Raw genomic sequence first — 15,585 nt, forward strand, 5'->3', positions numbered from 1 at the left:
TAGCTCTAGTAGTTTCCTGGTGACCTCTTTAGGATTCTCTATCTATAGTATCATGTCATCTGCAAACAGTGACATTTTTACTTCTTGTTCTCCAATTTGTATTCCTTTTATTTCTTTTCCTTCTCTGATTACAGTGGCTAGGACTTCCAAAACTATGTTGAATTATAGTGGTGAGGGTGGACAACCTTGTCTTGTTCCTGATCTTAGAGGAAATGGTCTCAGTTTTTCACCATTGAGAATGATGTTGGCTGTGGATTTGTCATATATGGCCTTTATTATATTGAGGTAAGTTCCCTCTATGCCCACTTTCTAGAGGGTTTTTATCATAAATGGGTGTTGAATTTTGTCAAAAGCTTTTTCTGTATCCATTGAGATGATCATATGGTTTTTATTCTTCAATTTGTTAATATGGTATATCACATTGATTGATTTGCCTATATTGAAGAATACTTGCATCCCTGGGATAAATCTCACTTGATCATGACGTATGATCCTTTTAATGTGTTGTTGGATTCTGTTTGCTAGTATTTTGTTGAGGATTTTTGCATCTATATTCATCAGTGATATTGGTCTGTAATTTTCTTTTTTTGTTGTATCTTTGTCTGGTTTTGGTATCAGGGTGATGGTGGCCTTGTAGAATGAGTTTGGGAGTGTTCCTCCCTCTGCTATATTTTGGAAGAGTTTGAGAAGAATGGGTGTTAGCTCTTCTCTAAATGTTTGATAGAATTCACCTGTGAAGCTATCTGGTCCTGGGCTTTTGTTTGTTGGAAGATTTTAAATCACAGTTTCAATTTCCTTACTTGTGATTGGTCTGTCCATATTTTCTGTTTCTTTCTGGTTCAGTCTTGGAAGGTTATACCTTTCTAAGAATTTGTCCATTTCTTCCAGGTTGTCCATTTTATTGGCATAGAGTTACTTGTAGTAGTCTCTTAGGATGCTTTGTATTTCAGCAGTGTCTGTTGTAACTTCTCCTTTTTCATTTCTAATTCTATTGATTTGAGTCCTCTCCCTCTTTTTCTTGATGAGTCTGGCTAAGGTTTATCAATTTTGTTTATCTTCTCAAAGAACCAGCTTTTAGTTTCATTGATCTTTGCTATTGTTTTCTTTGTTTCTATTTCATTTATTTCTGCTCTGATCTTTATGATTTCTTTCCTTCTAACTTTGGGGTTTTGTTTGTTCTTCTTTTTCTAGTTCCTTTAGGAGTAAAGTTAGACTATTTATTTGAGATTTTTCTTGTTTCTTGAGCTAGGATTTTATTGCTATAAACTTCCCTGTTAGAACTGCTTTTGCTGCATCCCATAGGTTTTGGATCATCGTGGTTTCATTGTCATTTGTCTCTAGGTAATTTTTGATTTCCTCTTTGATTTCTTCAGTGATCTCTTGGTTATTTAGTAGTATATTGTTAAGCCTCCATGTTTTTGTGTTTTTTACAGTTTTTTCCCTGTATTGATTTCTAATCTCACAGTGTTGTGGTCGGAAAAGATACTGGATATGATTTCAATTTTCCTAAATTTACTGAGGCTTGATTTGTGACCCAAGATGTGATCTATCCTGGAGAATGTTCCATGTGCACTTGAGAAGAAAGTGTAATTTTCTGTTTTTGGATGGAATGTTCTATAAATATCAATTAAATCTATCTGGTCTATTGTGTCTTTTAAAGCTTGTGTTTCCTTATTAATTTTCTCTCTGGATGATCTGTCCATTGATGTAACTGAGGTGTTAAAGTCCCCCACTATTATTATGTTACTGTTGATTTCCTCTTTTAGAGCTGTTAGCATTTAGCCTTATGTATTGAGGTGCTCCTATGTTGGGTGCATAAATATTTACCATAGTTATATCATCTTCTTGGATTGATCCCTTGATCATTATGTAGTGTCCTTCCTTGTCTCTTGTAACATTCTTTATTTTAAAGTCGATTTTATCTGATATGAGTATTGCTACTCCAGCTTTCTTTTGATTTCCATTTGCATGGAATATCTTTTTCCATCCCCTCACTTTCAGTCTGTATGTGTCCCTAGGTCTGAAGTGGGTCTCTTGTAGACAGCATATATATGGGTCTTGTTTTTTTTATCAATTCAGCGAGCCTGTGTCTTTTGGTTAGAGCATTTAATCCATTCACATTTAAGGTAATTATCAATATGTATGTTCCTATAACCATTTTCTTAATTGTTATGGGTTTGTTTTTGTAGGTCCTTTTCTCCTCTTGTGTTTCCCACCTAGAGAAGTTCCTTTAGCATTTGTTGTAGAGCTGGTTTGTTGGCGCTGAATTCTCTTAGCTTTTGCTTCTCTGTAAAGCTTTGGATTTCTCTGTTAAATCTGAATGAGATCTTTGCTAGGTAGAGTAATCTTGGTTGTAGTTTCTTCCCTTTCATCACTTTAAATATATCATGCCACTCCCTTCTGGCTTGTAGAGTTTCTGCTGAGAAATCAGCTGTTAACCTTATGGGAGTTCCCCTGTATATTGTTTGTCATTTTTCCCTTGTTGCTTTTAATAATTTTTCTTTGTCTTTAATTTTTGTTAGTTTGATTACTATGTGTCTCAGCGTGTTTCTCCTTGGGTTTATCCTGCCTGGGACTCTCTGCGCTTCCTGGACTTGGGTGGCTATTTCCTTTCCCATGTTAGGGAAGTTTTTGACTATAATCTCTTCAAATATTTTATCGAGTCCTTTCTCTCTCTCTTGTCCTTCTGGTACCCCTATAATGCAAATGTTGGTGCATTTAATGTTGTCCCAGAGGTCTCTTAAGCTGTCTTCATTTCTTTGCATTCTTTTTTCTTTATTCTGTTCTGTGGTAGTGAATTCCACCATTCTGTCTTCCAGGTCACTTATCCGTTTTTCCACCTCAGTTATTCTGCTATTGATTCCTTCTAGTGTATTTTTCATTTCAGTTATTGTATTGTTCATCTCTGTTCTTTAATTCTTCTAGGTGTTTGTTCTTTAATTCTTCCAGGTCTTTGGTAAACATTTCTTGCATCTTCTCAATCTTTGCCTCCATTCTTTTTCCGAGGTCCTGGATCATCTTCATTATCATTATTCTGAATTCTTTTCTGGAAGGTTGCCTATCTCCACTTCCTTTAGTTGTTTTTCTGGGGTTTTATCTTGTTCCTTCATCTGGTACATAGTCCCCTGCCTTTTCATTTTGTCTATCTTTCTGTGAATGTGGTTTTTGTTCCACAGGCTGCAGGATTATAGTTCTTCTTGCTTCTGCTGTCTGCCCTCTGGTGGATGAGTCTATCCAAAGGCTTGTGCAAGCTTCCTGATGGGAGGGCCTGTTGGTCGGTAGAGCTGGCTGTTTCTCTGGTGGGCAGAGCTCAGTAAAACTTTAATTCACCTGTCTGCTGATGGTGGGGCTTAGTTTCCTCCCTGTTGGTTGTTTGGCCTGAGGCGACCCAGCACTGGAGGCTACAGGCTCTTTGGTGGGGCTAATAGCGGACTCCAGGAGGGCTCATGCCAAGGAGTACTTCCCAGAACTTCTGCCGCCAGGTTCCTTCTCCCCGCAGTGAGCCACAGCCACCTCCTGCCTCTGCAAAAGACCCTCCAACACTAGCAGGTAGGTCTGGTTTGGTCTCTTATGGGTCACTGCTCCTTCCCTCCAGGTGCTGATGTGCACACTACTTTGTGTGTACCCTCCAAGCGTGGAGACGCTGTTTCCCCCAGTCCTGTTGAAGTCCTGCAATCAAATCCCACTAGCCTTTGAAGTCTGATTCTTTGGGAATTCCTTCTCCCATTGCCGGCCCCCCAGGTTGGGAAGCCTGACATGGGGCTCAGAACCTTCACTCCAGTGGGTGGACTTCTGAGGTATAATTGTTCTCCAGTTTGTGAGTCACCCACCCAGTGGTTACGGGATTTGATTTTATTTTGATTGCGCTCCTCTTACCAACTCACTGCAGCTTCTCCTTTGTCTTTGGATGTGGGGTCTCTTTTTTGGTGAGTTCCAGTGTCTTCCTGTCGATGATTGCTCAGCAGTTAGTTGTGATTCTGGTGCTCTCACAAGAGGGAGTGAGTGCATGTCCTTCTACTCCGCCATCTTGAACCAATCTCTCTCTTCTGCCCATTTTTTAATTGGGTTTTTTGTTTGTTTGATGTTGAGTTGTGTGAGTTCCCTTCTGTAAGTAGTTGTGATTGTGGTGTGCCTTTGGGAGGAGGTGGGATCAGGCTCTTCTTACTCCACCATCTTGGCCACATACCAGCAATCTTTTACAAGTAATGGCAGGGACTGGTTTTTGAGAGAAGTTATAGGCATTTGGGGGATTCCAAAACTTCTATTTCACATGAACTCATTAGTCTTTTTTTGGGAGGGGGGGCTTTCATTATTTAAGGCAGTGGTTCTCAAATTTCAGTGGGAATTTCTTAGAAACCTTGTTAGAAATGACAGATTTCCCTGTACTACCACCTCCAATCTGGGGTAGAATCCAGGAACATCAATTTAAAGCATGCACAGAAGGTGATCACATGTTGAGAAACACTACTTTAGGAGAAGACTTCCAGATGTAAGCCTGCCTTGACAGAGTAATTAGGAGAGGATATACAATTCCAATTTCATAGAATTGTATTTTTATTTATACAAGGGATTTCGTTGAATGCAAAACCAAATGCAATAGGATTTTTAGGTTATCAGGAGACTTTTCTTTTAAATACATTCACAAATCAGAAAAGAAATCTCTCACTGAGTGTTTTCCTAGTTTTGGTTCAAAGCATATGGTCACCCTTCTAAGGGTAAACTTTAGCATGCCATTTGTTCGGATGAAATGGTAATTGCTGACTCTCCAAATGCCAAGTGTGGGGCTGCTTAAGGCCTTGAACGGTCTGGGCCTGCCACAGAAGGACTCTGGCACTTGGAGTATTTTCAGTGTTTTAAAATTCCTGAGTTGTTCTTTGCTGGATAGGTTTGTTTCTAGAAATGGGAACCTCTCCTTGTGAATTAGGACAAGTTAGCCTTCTGCTTGCTGTACATTTGCTGCAGGGTGTGCTTTGGGCTCTGCCCCTCTTGCCTCTTTTCTAGCAGAGCTGGACGCTCCCAGTGTGGGAATGGTGGCAGAGAGTTGCAGCCAGAGATGGACTTGAGGAGGGGAGGTGACCATTCTTGGCAGATGAGGGAGGGGTATGGAATCCAGGACACTGCAGAGCAATCTTGACCTTTAGGGCTGGACCTGAGCAGGTTAAATTTTGACTTTCAGGATGTGGAGACAGAGAATGGGAATCTTTCTTTGGAGAGGCTCCTGGCGCTACAGTAGCAGAGGGAGTGTCCAAGAGAAAAACAGGCAAAGACAGAAAAATGGGGTCAAATTAGAGGAGGAAACGGGACTGAAGTGATGAGTATCAGAGGGAGGTAATCAAATGTGGTTTAGGGGGAAAATTCTGGAGTTAGAGAGGTTTGGGTTTGAATCAGAACTCTACACCTGCTAACTCTGTACACTTGGAAAGGATACTTCACCTTTATAAATCTTAATTTCTGTAAAATAGGGGTAATAATACTACCTACTGATAAATTCCTGTGTGGATTAAAGTAATTCATATGAAGTGCTTAACAGAGCTTATCTGGCCTATGGTTACTATCGATTGACTGCTAACTGTTACAACCATAAGCCACCTTCTTGATTTTGCATAAAATTGTTATGAACTGTCTTCCCAGCTTGGAGTACAACTAAAATCATCTTCCTTAAAAATTTTAAGCACCCGCATGCCTGTCTTTTAGCAGGAAGTCCAGTATCTTCCACTGGAGGTATTTTTTTTTCCCCTTGAATTTTCTAATAACCTCAGAGGCTTACTCAGTCCAAAGGGACAGTCCTGCCTCCAAATGCTAGGCAGAGAGAAGACCCTAGAGTCTCATTGGTCCAATGATGATTTTGCTGCCCCTGTTTTTGTTGCCATCATATGGTGTCATAGTTTAAAACATGTCTCAAATAGTTGTGGATTGTTGCCATAAAAATGCCCTCACTATTCTAGAATTCTCTGTGGTAGATTGTCTCTACCCTCCTTGTAAAAGGATTGTATTTCTCACTCCACTGCTGTCCAGCTTGGCCCTATGACTTGCATTGGCCAGTGAGATGGAAGTAATATGTGCTGCTTCTAATCAGAAACTTCCAGAGCCATCACTCTCTCTCTTTTTCTTCTGCCACAAAAATGGCAATGTGGGGTTGCTCCTTCACTTTGAGTCCTGGAGTGAAGAGTTTATGGAGCAGAGCTACAGCCAAACCATAGCCAGCATGTAATATGACTAAGACATAAACCTTTACTGTTGTAAGCCACTGAGACTTTGGAGATTTTTGTTACTGTATTGTAACCTTCTCTAGCTGACTGATATAACCTCTTGGGTCACAGGAGTGTCTCTTATTTAGGTTCTAAAGTTACAGCTCTTTTAGTTCATACATTTGACTCAGGCATTACACCCAAAGCACACCACCATGTCAGGACGGCTTGGTTGAGAGGGACCTGCAGCCTCAGCTGCATGCTCCACCAAACCCCACTTCCCTCGTCTGTGACCACTTAGGCTCTTACCACGAGCTAGATCACCCTCATGATGTGTTCCCCTCTGGGGCCCTTGGTATCCCTTTCTGCTCACAGGTTCCAATTGGTGCCCTCCCAATATGTCAGTGAGATTGTAATAATGTTCCTGCAAAAGGAAACGGTCAGGGGCTCAATGCCCTTGTCTCCTATGCAGATTTACCACAGTAGATATATCACAGATGTTTGGGAGAGGCAGTCTTTGTCAGGCTACAAGAGTTTGTTACATCTCTTTCCTGTGCACGAGTACTTATTTGCCTTATATTTGTTAGGGGAGATCACTCAGCTGATTTTTTCCCCACAGTAGGTACAATCTACCCCAGTGTAGTTTGCTATTCCTACTTCTAACCATAGCAAAAACTATAGGGTTTTTTTTTTGAAATTTACATTAACAGTCCCTCTGTTATATGTAGATGTTATATGGAGGTCTTATTGAGAGGGTCTGGGGGCAGAGGGAAGACGTAAATGCATCACAATGAGGCAGCATCATTTGTCCTACCCCATTCTCCTTTTTCTCCTTCTAAAAACTCCAAAAAATAAGATTAAACTCCGAGAGTTCAAAGAATTACTCTAATGCAACATGAAAGGAGAGATCACTCAGGTCTTCATATTAACACAACTAGTGAAGGTATGTGAGGGGTCCAAGGTCAGCAGTGGATCTTTTAAGCAGGAAGGAGGAGGGCAGACTTAGCCAGACTCAGGGAGAGGAGCTCTTGATACAGGGAGTGGAGTCCTTTCAGTCACTGGTGTCTGTTCTCCCTCTGCCAGAGGGTGTAAGCAACCAAATAGCATTTTAGAAGTGTGTCTCTGGCTGCTCTGGGGGGACTGGATTGGATTAGACAAAGGCAAGAGTAAAGACAAGGAGACTCATTAGCAGGAAGTAGAAAAGAAACAAGTTTATTGGATGAATGAACGAATAAATGAATATTGAGATGTGGATTTTAAGCTATGGCTTGAGTCCCTACTCTAGCCGAAGGACATTCTCTGCAGTGTGTGTCATGTTCCCTAAGGACTGTGATGGGTCTTCAGACTTCTAGAAGAGTAAAACCCTTCCCTATTGCTCTCCTATTGGTGTTTCTGGAGCTTGATCGCCAGCTGGTATCAAATCTGGTTCTGTGCTTTGGCACACTCCCCTTCTTCACCTCTCGTAGTTCTGAGATGTGTCTTGCTTAATAGCAGACAATACCTTTTCTCAGAGCCTTTCTGGTTCACATGATATTTTTAGCCCATCAGAATCTCCACCCCACCCCCTATATCCACATTTGAAGCACAAGCAGATTCCTGTGGGTCATGGGTGACAGCCTCCATGCAGAGCCAAGGTTGCTGCCCAAAGCTATGCATCTTCCAGGGGGTAACTTCTCCGCTCAGTCCCTTACTGCTCTTAGGGAACCTGTCACCCAGGTGCCCTGCCCTCAGGGTCCTGCCGTATAGTTTTCCATTCGCAGAATGCTTTCAACATTCAGGAAAAAAAACAAAAACAAAAACTGAGCAGCATCCCCATCCAACAAAAATGAGGGCGGTCCCAACACCCCTCAAAACTAGCTTTTGGAGAATCCAAAACACGCAGATGTCTTTTGCTTTTAATCCAGAAGAAGGAAGGATGATCACAAAGGAAGGCTCAGATCCAAAGTGAATTCTTTTGTCTAGTACATGGTTTATTTTAAATGTGAAAGTTCAAGCTTACAAAAACAAATGGATTGGATCGTGCATTTGTGAATTCTGAAGCATAGACATTTCTCCATGTTTGGAGGATGTGCTCAGATATTTGTTTGTGCAATTTTTGTCATTGTTGAAATAAAAGAGGTACTGAGCCTGAGGAACATTGCACCCAGAATGATGTGAAAAATAAATAAATGATGCTACAGGGCCCAGAATCCCAAGGAGGGGAAGGAGAGTAAATATGGCCCTGGTTGGTATTATCCTCATATGGCCCCAGGGTACCTGGTGGAAAAACCTCTTTCTGATATATCGCACCATAAGTTGGGTAGATTTACTGATTGAACGGAATAAATTGGGCAGGTAAACTGCCATCAAGAGGACTGACCTACAGAAATGTTCTTCCCGCTTTTCTTCAATTTTTACCTACCTGATCTTGTTAAAATCTCTTTTTATGAACTTGGCTTTAGATTGCACTGACTTCATCAGGCAGCTTTGAGAAAGGGATTTCCTGGGGATGAAAATCAAATTCATTGTCGGCAACTGGATTGAAGGAAAGAGCCAGGGCCTTGAGATGTTTGGGTCCAGCTCTTTCAAAGAATGGCTGTGCGATTCTGGATAAGGTATTTCATTTCACTCCCTTAACCGGAAAATGCGGACTGAACAATTTTGGGGATTACATTTTGAGAATAAGCGATGGATATAAATTGCCGTGTATGGTACCTGGTACAAAGTAAGTCTTGTAAGTCATGATATAACTCATGATGGAGAAGAAACACTCTGCCTGCTTTGTGGGGGCAAAAGAACAATTAGGAGGCAATTACGTTGATGACATGGCAAGAAATCATGGAGGCCTAGACCAGAGTAGCAGCGGTAGAAGTAGCAAGAAATGGTCAGATTCTGGACATATTTTGAAGATAGAGCCAACAGGATTTTCTGATCGATTTCCTGTAGGGTGTGTGGGGAGCAAGAAGGGGAATCATGAATGAGTCATGTTTTGTGTTTGAGCAGCTCGAAGGATGGACTTGCATTTTACTGAGATGGAGAAAGCTGAGGGCAAAGCAGGTCCTGCAGGTTGCATGGGTTAAGTTGGAGCTGACTATGAGACACCCAAGAGGAATGTTGAGTGGGCAGTTGGATATATGACTTTGGAGTTGGGGGCGAGGTCCAGACTGGACACGAGCATTTGAGAGCCTTCAGAGAGTTTAAATAGGTGATATTTAAAATCACTGAGCTCGAATAAGATCCTCTTGGGAGTGAGTGCAGTTAGAAAAGAATCTAGGTCTGAGAACCAAGCCCTGGAGCCGCCCAGCCTTTCCTATCAGGGAGATGAGGAAGAACAAAAGAACCTCCCTGTCCTTCTCCTCTTCCTCTTTCTTCTTCTTTTGTTGTTATGAAAGGGGACTGTTCTATTTAATTCACTTAACCTTCACTTGAACAAAACTACTTGCAAGAGTTCTTTCTTTTGGGTTTGCTCTTAAAAAATGATATATGCTCTTCGCAACTTCAAAGTCTTTTAAAAAGGAAAAACACCCAACTCTGGGCTGTGGAAGAGGCCTCGTGGTGCAGGCACCCAACCAGTAAGTCAGTGCATCTGGAGATCAAGTTCCTCTCAGGATTAGTGAAATCGAGCTTTTGTTAGAATTAATTTAATGGTGCAATGTCAACTTGCAAACCTCAAAAATCCTTTTATGCTTCACATCTCTTTCCCTTTTTCATAAAAAAAAAAAAACAAAAAAACCCATCCCTATGTGAAGCCAGAAAGGACAATCTGAGAAAGTTTGGCTCTTCCTTTGGTGAGATAAACAATCTTTTGTATCATGGCACCAGCGCAGAAATCCTGTGTTTGGAGAACACGCTGAGACTGCAGAGTTACTCAGGATAGTTTAGGGGAGGGCAAGGTAGGGATAGCTCAATTTTTGTGATAAAGATCTGGGTGCCTCAGTGGACAATGGGTTTTCGATGAGCCAAGAATGACTTGGTTGTTACAACCAAGAGCCAACACAATAGTAGGTTGAATTCAAAGAGGTCCTGGCCATAGGAAATGAGAATCCTCTGAATAAAGAGGCTGCTGGTTGGTTGACGCCAGTATCTGGCTCTAAAAAGGGCCACTGTATTTAACGCATGGCCCCAGCTCTGACTCTTAGACCAGAGAGAGATACCTCCTCCAAAGGTAGCTAATGACTTAAGAGACTTGGCTTAAACAGACAAGCTAGGCCAGTCAGATGTTCTTGAAAATCTGAAACAAGACACTTGTCAGGTGGTTGGGGGAAGGAAACAGCTGGAGCTGAGAGGCCATGTGAGCCACAGCAAGGGAAAAGTCCAGAAGAAGCAAGAGTAGAGAGAGGAGAAGGAGGAGGGAGCAGATGCACAGAGAGAAGGAGAGAGGAGAGAGGGGGGTGAGAGGGAGAGAGAGACAGGCAGAGAGAGAGGGTTACATGGCCTGAGGGAGACAGAAGGACAGAGACATTAAGACAGACAGACAGAGTAGGGGCCTCAGGTCCTGACAGCCTTCTGCTCCCTTGAGGTCTCGGTATGCTTTCTTAGGTTTTGGGGGGATTCAGTTATCACTGGCACAGCCCCCTTTACACTTGAGCCAGCCAGAGTGGGTTTCTGTTCTTTGCCACTTAGAGAGTCCTACATTAGGGCCCCTGTCTTTGAGGACCTCACAGTTAGGTAGGGGAGGTAGAAAAGTTCCAACAACAAGTGACAGATGTCTAATATCGAGTTTCTCTTTGGTGTGCTCCAGCATTCCCATGGGCTATGAATGGGAAAGAGTAAGGCTGAGATACTGATTCCTCTCAGCTCTTTGTGTGTGTTGGTGAGGTCTGGGGCCACCATAATCCCCAAATGACCACCGGCAGCCATGAACAACTTTGTCCATTTACACCCATGTACAGGTATGTAAGCCATGAAAGCTCTGCTCTGATGGATGTGTGTGAGCACAGGGTCCAGGGGAGCCCAGAGGAGGAGACAGACTCATCCAGACTTCTCCAAAGAGCAGTACCGCCTTCTCTGAAATCCTCCTCTACCCACTTTGGGGATATCTAAGATCACCCTGGTATCATAGTCCATTCTTACCCACATCCTCCTTCCTTTTTCCACCCACACATGTCAGCACATAGTTGCTGAGTGCATGATGAAATGAGCCTCATTGCCATCACATCCAAGACCTCATCAAACCCCATAATTAACCCCTGCAAATTGACTTCTGATTCCACTTATTGACATGGCCCTCCCAAATGTCCAGTAGCTTGTTCACGATCTTCACCTTTGACTTAAAGGTCTCCTAGAGATCCATATTTCTAAAATCTAGGCCACCCGTCTGGACCTCTCTCAAGCAACAATCCTTGCAACCCTGTATTTCTAACCATCTGCTGGGCATCTCCACTTGATTGTCTGCATCCAGGTATCCCACCAGCATCTCACACTGAACTCATCTTTCTTAACCAGTGAGTGCCTGCTCCTGGCTGCCCTTTGGCATTAGCATTTCTCTCCCTGTCCAGGGGCAAAACTCTGGAGTCACCCGACCTCTTCTTTCAGCGCCTCACATGCGGTTAGGTCACAAATTTATTGAGTCTATGTCTTTCTGCCCACCCTCATCACTGCTGTTGCCACTTCTGTGAAGAGCTTCATACGTCCAGCTGTCCATGTGTCATCTCCACTGGGATGTTTCATAGTCATCTAAAACTTCACATGTCCAAAATGGGACTCTTGTGAGTCTATTACTCCTGTCCCCCAGTTCACTTTCCCATCTCTATAAATGACTCTATTATATATCCATTTGCTCAACCTGGTCATCCTAGACATCTTCTTCTCTCTTGAGAGCCACATCTTTATGGGGTGTTTCAGGAGCACCCAGGCTAATTAATGTTTACCCCAGCCACCCCACCATAGCCATGTGTTGTTCAAATATTGAGGTACTTCCCTGTCAGTTGGTAAACAGCTCCTGCCCCGAGACCCCTGACTTCTCTCCCACCACCCCAGTTGCCCTGGACTCCCCCCCAGAATTCCCTGGATCTCCCCATGATCTGGCAAGAGAAGAGTTTGTGCCTGGAACTGCAGGGGGCCTCTAGGACCCAGCAACTCCAGCAAGACAGCCATTGGTACCTATTTTAATTGGCCAGCCTGTGGGCCTTAACAGGTCTTTTGAAGATAATCCCCAGTGTTACCCATCTTGAAGAAGAGGAAACGACACTGGAGAGATTAATTTATTTCCCCACAGTTCCTTGGGATTCATCTGGCTCCAAAGGACATTTATCACTAATCTTCTGATTGGTCCCCCTGTCCTAGAAGAATCTTCCCGAAGCCTAGCTCTCATTACGCACTGGTCCTGCTTAGAAACCTCCTGGGGCTCCCAACCCACATGGAGTTAAGTCCAAACTCAAGCCTAGGGTTCAAGGTTTCCTTGTAGTCTGACCATCTCAGCCCAGCCCCATGACAGAAACCCTGCCATGGCAGCCCTGAGCACTTTCCCGCTGCCACATTTAGGCCCACACCACTTACTTCTCTAGAGACACCATCCCAGACCACTCTCCACATCTTGAAACCTTGACCTGTGTGGGTGCATGACTGCCTCAAATGCCCACTCCTCTAGAATCGAACCTTCCTTAATGCCCCCACATCTTCCTTGGAATGCCTGCAGCCCTTAGTTCAAGTTCAATGAGCCCAGCCCAGCCCATCCATGGTACTCACCACGTTCTTCCTTACAGAAGAGTTTTACTCTCACACCTTCTGTAAGCATACTGACAGACAGTTTGCAAGCCACTTTTACATACCCCATAGTCATAGATGTTACTTACTTTCTTGACTCTTATACCATAAGCTCCTGGAGGTCAGCAGTCACGTTTTGCTCGCCTCTGCAACCTCACTGCCTAGAAGAGGCCCAGGCCCAGGGTATGTGCACAGTGCATGTCCTTGAAGCAAATGGGTAAGTCATGCTCTGGAGGCAGAGTGGAGAAAGTGGAGGACAATTTTTCCAGTGGTTGTTCCCTCCAGGGCTGGCCTAATGCAGTCAGGATGCCAAGATCTTTTCTCTCCCCAGCGCACCCTGGGACCACTTGTGAATTCTTCCTTTATTCATGGATTATAATCCTTTATTATCATTAGTTACTCTGATGCTCATATTGCCTCAGATTTTGCCAGTGAGAGCCCCTTCAGGTGGTCCTCTGTACTTTTGACATGTCACCATCATTCTTGAAGCAGTTCCTCACTTTTGGGCACAGTAAGATGTTCCAGGCTCATCTTGAACTTTCCCATCCCAGCCCTAGAATTACCCACTTCTCCAAAGAGCCCTGGATCCTTTTACTGGCGAATGGTATTTATAAACCAAAATTTGTGTGCAAAGTGTGTTCATTGCTACTGGAGCATTGTTATTTCCAGGCCTCTCAGTGGACAGAGCTAGAAAATAGATATATGTCATGAACACACACATCTGTATATAAATGTAAATAAATATGTTTACATGTACGTGCCCATATGCATATCTACCCATCCATTCATCCATCCATCCATCCGTCCAGTTTATTCCAATACTATAATTCCAACACAGCACTGCATGGTTTATTCTGTTTTCTCTCCTTTCCATACTGGTCATTCCCTCCTTTGACAGTGAGAAACTTGACTTGCATTATTTACAATGTATTTACTAATTTAGTTAATCCTAGAAGGCACAGAAAGCATTTTGAGAATTGCTAATCCATATGTCTATGAAAAAGAAGTCTACTCAGTATTTGTTTACAGCTCTTCTTTCCCTTTAGCCGGAAGAAGGCATTTAGTCCAAGTGCTGTGTACAAAAGTTACTTGAGGTAGTTCCTTGCCAGCCCTTTCTGCCCACAGATTTTAATCACCCCCTTGACTCTACATCTCATTTCTGTCCTTGTCACACCTGGCTTTTGAAGTCCAGAGCCTCTCAGGGGCACCAGAGCGGCTGAGCCCCCTTCTCTGGGGGTTGTCCAGGGTCCCAGCTTCATTAGGCAGCCCTCCTCCATCCTCTTGCCAGTTCCAGAAGTGTGTGCACTCATGCCCCACCCCATCCCCTTTATGGCTAAGGATTTGTTCCTTTTTAAGGCTTCCTTTGCTATTATTTTAATGGGATCCTGGGAGGGAGAGGAGACACCTTATGTTCCCAGTCTGCACTCTTGAACTTGACATCCAGGGACTCTAGAGTCACAAAGATCTGGGTTCACAGATTGTGAGGCACTAGCAGGCTACTTGACCTCTCCATGTCCCAGATTCCTCATCTAGGACTTGGGGATGAGAAGCCCTACATCACGTGGGTTTGGTGAGGACTGACTAGACCTTATATGTAAAGTAGCCAACACAGTGTCTGGCACCATGTTCAGTAAATAACCCCTGTCATTGTCACCTTCATTGACACCTGGATGCCATTCCTGCCGATTTGGCCACTCATCTGTTCACTTACTCATGTGGGGCCTCCTAAGTGCTGGGTATTGTGCAGAGTCCCTAAGTATAAAAGGGGTGAGGAGGCCAGCACTGCCAGTGCGGTTATCCCAACAGCCAGTCCCTGAGCTGGCAGTGTTCTTGGCAAGCTGCTGCTTCTCCTGGCTTGGTCTCCCTCAGCCCCAGGACGTGCTTTTGGCCTGGGATTTTTAAACTTTTTCCCTGGCCTTGAGTCAGAGGGCCTGTGGGGAGAGCTTCCCCCAGCTGTTAGCCAGTGCGCCTCAGCTGGCCCACCTCTTTGATGCTGAGGACACACGATTGTCTCTGATGGATTGAGTGATGAGCTGGAGATTTTGGTCGAGTGAGGCCAAATCCCTGTGTGGCTCCAGGAACGAGGATAAATATAGCCCGAGTAATTGCTCATGCTCTTTTAAGGATTAAAAGTCAGCTTTCAGGCAAGCTGTGAAGCTCCATGACCAGGACAGCAAGGGACTCAGTGCCTTTTTTAGAGCTGTGGTCAGCACTCCTTGTGCACTGCTGGGTCCCAGTCCTCCAAACGCTGTTTCCATTTAAGTAAGGGGTCACCTCCACTGGTCTACACCCCATGATGGCAGGGATGGCTCTGAAGTGTCCCTACCACATCTCATCAGCCAACCCTAGTGTGGCACACTCAATAAACATTTTAAATGAATATACGAGCTATGAGAAGGCTATATTTTTAAAATAAGCTTTAGAATAAGATCTGTAGTCCAGTTAACAATAACGTACCAATGCCCACTTCCTGGCTTTCGTATCAAACAGCAGCCATACACAATCTCACCACTGGGGGAAGCTGGGGGAAGGTGCGTGACACTCTTTGTACTATTCTTGCAACTTCCTGTGTGTCTGTAAGTATTCCAAAATAAAAAGTAAAAAAACAAAAATAACCTTTAATCAGGCTCATGCCAATACTCTGACATTTGGGGGAAGCAGTGCTGGAAGATGAATTGATTAAATCCCTTTCCAGCAATGCTTGTTTTTCATT

This window comes from Lagenorhynchus albirostris, chromosome 9 (genome assembly GCF_949774975.1).
Source record: "Lagenorhynchus albirostris chromosome 9, mLagAlb1.1, whole genome shotgun sequence".
Lineage (NCBI taxonomy): Eukaryota > Metazoa > Chordata > Mammalia > Artiodactyla > Delphinidae > Lagenorhynchus > Lagenorhynchus albirostris.